Raw genomic sequence first — 6,167 nt, 5'->3', positions numbered from 1 at the left:
GGGGGGGGAGGGGGGAGGGAGGGAGGGGGGAGGGAGGGAAAATCCCAAAGCCCACCTCCAGTTACACACCTTTTAATCCATCCCAAACAGTTCCATCAACTAGGGACCAAACGTTCAAATATGAGTTTGTGGGGGCCATTCTCATCCAGACTACTACACTTGTCAAATTTATGACATGTGCATTTCCCCAGGCACAACTGTAATCCTAGGATATACAAGGGGAGGCTGGAGGACTGGGAGTTCAAGGCCACCCTAATCTACACAGGGAGACTGCCTGAAAATATAAAAAGGAGCTCACATATTTGACCAAAGGTATCTGGATGTCATGGGAAACTAGCAAAACACCAGCACAGGCAAAGTATTGGCACAGAGTTTTCCCTGAAAAGGTAAGATGCTACAAAGAGCACAAAGCTGCAGGTGATCACTGCAAGAGATTTTAGTTTATGGTAAACTAAAGCACAGGGTAACTGCATGTGAATGTAAGAACAAGACACAATGACAACTCCACTGCCTGTGGAAGATTCCAAACTGCTAAAACTGTTCTAGCATTTTCTGTGACGCCCTTGGCACGGCTGAGTAAGCTGATGATTCCCCCCATGGAATTTATTTTATGTTCACAAAGGTGAGAACAAGAAGGAACATCAATCGTGTCTGAGATGAGGGAACTGGAAACACCCCAGCTCTCCTCCACAGGACAGAGGACTGCACAATGCAATAAGAAAATGACTTACAGCTACGTACAAGGCTGAATCCATTCATGGGGCATCTCATGAGAAGAAGAAATTAATCCATAGGTAATGAGCCTGGGAATAGGCGGATGACAGATTTCTAAGACATCAAAAATGTTTAGTTTCCTAAACTCAATGTTGCTGTTATTATTTGCTACATCTCTACAGATTATAATTTTTTTCTATATATTATTAAACAATTTTTACTTTTTTATTAGTATATATCAATTATATAATGAATTTCATAGTGGTATATTATTTGTGTTTTAGTAAATAAAGCTTGCCTGAAGGTCAGTGCAAAGCAGCCACACTGGTCAGCCATACAGGCCAGGCAGAGGTTGCACACACCTTTAATCCCAGCAGTCACACTGGTTAGCTATAGAGGCTGGGTGGTGGCAGTGCACACATTTAATCCCAGCACTAAAGAGGAATATAAGACGGGAGGAGACAGGTCTCAGGCTGTCTCATTATGAGGATTCGTGGAAGCAGGATCACTATTTCAGACTAAGGTCAAGGTAAGAGCCCGTGGCTGGCTGCTTTGCTCTGGGTTTTATTACCCATGCTACAGGTTTCATTATCACATTTTGTTTTTTTTTAATCTTTGTGTGTACCTATGAGAATGGGTGTGTAACACACATGTGCATGCATGTTCATGTATGAGTACAGGTATGTTCATGCCAAGACATGCATGTGGAGATGAGAGGACAACCTCAGATGTTGGTCTTTACCTTCTACCTTGAAGGCACCTCTTTAGCTAACCTATGAATGATGTGGGATTCCCCTCTGTATGCTGTGAATATGTTTTATTGCCAGTGGTTAATAAAACAGCTGCTTTGGCCTATGGCAGGGCAGAATAGAGCTAGGCAGAAAAACTAAACTGAATGCAGGGAGGAAAGAAGGCAGAGTCAGGCAAATGCCATGTAGCTGCCGAAGGAGAAAGACACCAGAACCTTAAAAGCCTCGTGGTGATTACATAGATTAATAAAAATGGGTTAAGTTAAGAGCTAGCTAGAAATATGCCTGAGCCACTGACTAAACAGTGTTATATTTAATAAAGTTTTGTGTGATTATTTGTGTCTGGGTGGCCAGGAAGCAAAAGTGCAGTTTCCACTTACATATAAACTCCCAGGAATTCTCCTGTCTAAGGCTTCAATTTTGCCATAGGTGTACTGACATTACAGACAAATGCCTGGCTTTATGTGGATTCTGCAGACTTGAACTCAGGTCCTCATGCTTGTGTGGCAAGTGCTTTGACCCACTGAGTCATCTCCCTGCCCTCATTATGGCATTTCCATACACAAATATAATGTATTTTGACTGGTGTAATAGTGGTATGACTGATGTAGGGTAACCACACACTTTATTATTAGCTTTACACATTAATTTTTATGATACACATTTTTCTATAAATTATTTGCTTTCCCAAACTAGTTTAATGATGGGACTATAAAAAGAATCCATTCAGTAAACTCACTAGAATTCACAATTTTCACAGTTTTCATTTAGAATTTCACTTCATGGAAGCATATATTTATCCCATATGTAAGTGATCTACTCACAATTTCTGAATTCATCTAAATCCAGTATTTAGTTTATATCAAATCCATATTTAAGGGCCTTTTCTCAAATAGCATAGATATTTGAAATCTTCACAATTATTAACCATAAATGCCTCTTCCATTAGAAGATAAAGGGCAAGACGAGCATGAGGGGGACTGCTCAATGAGACGGATGCCCCACACGAGGTGAGTGTCTGCCCCTTCTGTGGCAGCAGGTTACACGAGGCCACCCACCACCTCTTGGGCTGTTGACTGCAGCAAAGCTAGGGAGATGGCTCAGCAAATAAGGGCATCTGCCACTAAGTTGGATGACCTGAGTTTAATCCTGGAACCCACATTGTGGTGGAAGGAAAGAACCTATTCCTGCAAGCTCTTCTCCAACCTGCATACATGCATGTGTCCACACACACACACAAAAAGTCCATGTAAAAACAAACAAAATGAAAAGCCACAGCACAAGAACAAACAAATGAAATAAAAGCAGCTGTTATCTAGAAGCAGAAAGACATTTGCAGATACATCATAATATTTTAATTTATGAATACATAAAATTAGACCAACTCCTGCTCTAGACAGAAAATATATATATTGCAAGAGTACCGTGACAAAGCGGCATTTACTGAGACTGGCGCTTTAGCAGAATAACATTACTAGCTGTACCATCTATATACAGGGTTTGGATTCCATTGTAGGTTTCTCCAACACTGTCACCTAGCTGCCTCAGGAGGACAGGGTAATTTAGATAGTTTGATTGACCACAGTTGGTATTTGGAGAACTGAGACTCCAATCTAGGCATCTTAACGCCAAAGCACAGGCCCTTAACAGGTGTCACGCTGGCTCAAGAATGGATGCTGTATTTAACATGTATAGTCCAAAGGATGCTCAAGCCTGGATGGGTACCAGACAACGTATCCCTGAGAACACTATGGCTGACCCTCATGAGAGCCCCAAGGACTGGGTTGGTCATAGTTATTTTTAATTTGCTTCATTCCTTTCCTCTATTCCTTTCTCCATTTCTCTCTTCGTATTTTGTTTGTGTTGTGTGGTAGCAGGGTGCTACTTGTTTGAGACCACTGTAGTCCAGGTTGGTCTTGAATTCACTATGAGCCAGACTGGCCTCTATCTCAAACTGATCCTCCTGTCTTGGCCTCTTGAGTACTGGGACTACAGATGTGCACTACCATGCCTAGATTGAGTCAGGATCTTGTCATGTAGCCAAGGCTAGTCTCAAACACAGAATTCCATTGATTTAGTCTCTGGGGTGCTGGGATGGCCAGAATGCACTCAACCTTATTTGGGGTAGTCCCAGACTGAGTTAAGTTTTGCGTCTGTTTAGTGGTCATGTATTTTTTTTCATATAATAAAGCAGGCGGGTTTGCCACAGAGGAGAGGAGTTGTAAGATCTCAGCCAAATTATTCTGCAGAACCCAAACACCTGGCTGCCACAAATCATGACTTTAATGTCTTTCTGATGAGGACTGGATCCTGACCAAGAAGAGATGTTTAACCCAATCAGGGAAACTGAGTCATTTTTATAAAGGATCAAAGCTTTAACATTAGCATAAAAGGCTTTTAATAACTGTAAAAAGCAGAAATGCTAATTGCAAGTCAGGTCTGGAAAAAAATGCATTGTTTTTGTTTGTTTTCAAAACCTTTATTTACATTTGTGCCAGGCCCCTATTCATTTGGGCAGGATTTTTTTTTTTAAACAGGCTCTTCTCTGTAGCTAAAGAAGACCTTGAACTCAGATCCTTCTGCTTCCCCTCCCAAGTGGAGGAATTACAGCCTTGTGCCACTGCACCTGGCTTCATGTGGCGTTAGAGATGGAGCCCAAGGCTTCCTTCATGCAGGCTAGCTCCATACTCTCTGAGCTCCATCCTCAGGCCCCAGTGTTGCTTTTTAAGCAGCAAGCTCCAGGCGTTGTCAGCTTCACAACTAGAAGAAGCTACTGTGAAGCACAGGGCAGTACCAATCTTCATCTCCAGAGAGTTTAGGCCAAGGCTGACTCGGTGCTGCAGGCCTGCTGCAGTGAACAGCTCTGTCTGTCCTAGGACTGCCAAAGGACTGCTCCTCAGATAAGAGTGAAGGAAGAATGGCAGAGGAAAGGAAGGCCAAGAGTCCTACCAAGTCTTACCAATGAGCTGAAAACCCTCACCTTGGCATGGTCAGTGAACTGAAATCCAGAATCCACAGCTTAACTCCACAGTCATGCCTCCATGGGATCAACGACTGCTCAGAGCATAGAACCTTGGGTTTTGAGAGTGGAAGGAAGCACGGCCTTACGCTCTCATTTCTGCTTGTGAACAATCATTTATTTTCTCTTAAGTGTCGGGTCTTATGATAGATGGCTCGCATGAATATTTTATGGGAATTCACACACCTTTTGTAAAATTAGCCCTACTTGGTGAAAAGGGGAGATAAGACAGGGCCTCGTGTAAGCTAGGCCGGCCTCAAACGTGATACACAGTCATGAATGGTTGATGACGGTCCTGAACTCCCTGTCTTTCTACCTCTATCTCCTGAATGCAGGTACCACCACACCCTATTAGTCCCGTTTTGATCAGGAAAATGGCATCCAAAGGTCACTGTTAGGAAGTGACAGGAGTGGGATCTACACCCACAGCCTCACCCTCATCGTGGCCACGGAGTGTGATAAACCAGGGTCTGGGGAAAGGTGCTGTGGGCAGGTTCTTGGGGATTCTGGTCAAGCACAGTCTTTGGTTTCACACCAAAGTGGTAGTTGCTTGGTTAGCAGAAAGGAAAGGAAAAAGAAAAGGAAGCAGCTGTCCAAATGTCTCTTCCTTTCTGACCCTGGAGCTGTGAGTCCTCATCTTTGCTGACCAAGAAAGAATCCTGACCGCCAGCATCAGAGTGCAGCACACAGCACACCAGCAGGTCTCTGTTCGCGTGCTCCGGCCAGCAGCAGGCAGGTAGGCCAGCTCGCAGGGCACCCCTTCTCGGAGTCTTCCCGTGCCACCACATTAACACCAATGTTGCCCGCCTGCCCTCCTGACCCAGCAGGCCTTGCCCAAAGCACAGGGGTGATCAATCATATCTGCTGGACTCCAGCCCCCGACTAAGAAGCAGTGTGAACTCCACTTGAGCACCCAGTTGTAGCCCCAGAGCAGCGGCCTCTGAGACTCAACCAACAGTCCTCTGACAGAAGCAAGACCAGGAGGCAACTGCACAGCTTTATGAAGCACTCTAAGAAGTCAGGCAGAAGGCTACGGAAGGAAAAGTCCCACTGGGGAGCAACTCCCTGATCTGGTGCACCCATGGTAAACACTGGGACCAGGGTGATCAGACACAGGCCTCCTCTTTCCTCTTCAGCATTCCCCTGCCTGGTCTCCCCAAGTCTCTCAATTCAGACCTGAGACCGACCCCAATTTCAACCCCTAATCCACAGAGCTCGGGAAACTTCAATTCCACACGCACCCCAACCCTTCCACCCAAAGGGTGGAGGCGCACCAGCACAGTCCTTCCTGATCCTGATCTCTCTCTCCCCAGAAACGCAAGTTCAAGGGCTAGGTGTCTCGGATTTTCCTCTGCCTTACACTGACACACCCCCAGATCACAGGGTACACAGTGACCCCGCGCGGGTGAACACCCCAGGTTCCCCCAGCTTGCACGCCGGGCCCCGGCGGCACAGCTGGCCCAGTCATGCAGGCACCCGCCCGCTCTCGCCCCGCTGCACCTGCGCGGGCGCTCGCCAGGGCCGATCGCGCACCCGCGGCTCCCCCAAGCTGTCCCTCGCCTCTCACCAGCTCAGCGCAGCTGTCCCGCGCCGCCCGCGGCCTGGGGGCCCCGCCGCCCGCTCCGGCCGCGGCTCCTGGGCTGCCGGCCCCGCCGCCGCCGCTTCCCGTCACGTGGGCCGCCGCC

General features: G+C 46.5%; 1 protein-coding gene across 1 annotated transcript in view; it reads right to left on the bottom strand.

The window, feature by feature from the left end:
• Positions 1–6,167, bottom strand: part of Tgfbrap1 (transforming growth factor beta receptor associated protein 1) — a 43,253-nt gene extending 37,086 nt beyond the window's left edge. The window contains exon 1 of the mRNA XM_050134768.1: positions 6,050–6,167. The gene's annotated coding sequence lies outside the window, so the exon portion shown is untranslated. The remainder of the gene's footprint in view (positions 1–6,049) is intronic.

This window comes from Alexandromys fortis, unplaced genomic scaffold (genome assembly GCF_014885135.2).
Source record: "Alexandromys fortis isolate MF-2015 unplaced genomic scaffold, M_Fortis_MF-2015_v1.1 scaffold_20, whole genome shotgun sequence".
Classification (NCBI taxonomy): Eukaryota; Metazoa; Chordata; class Mammalia; order Rodentia; family Cricetidae; genus Alexandromys; species Alexandromys fortis.
Note: the sequence above shows the minus strand (reverse complement) of the source record. Positions and strands in the feature narration are given on the sequence as shown.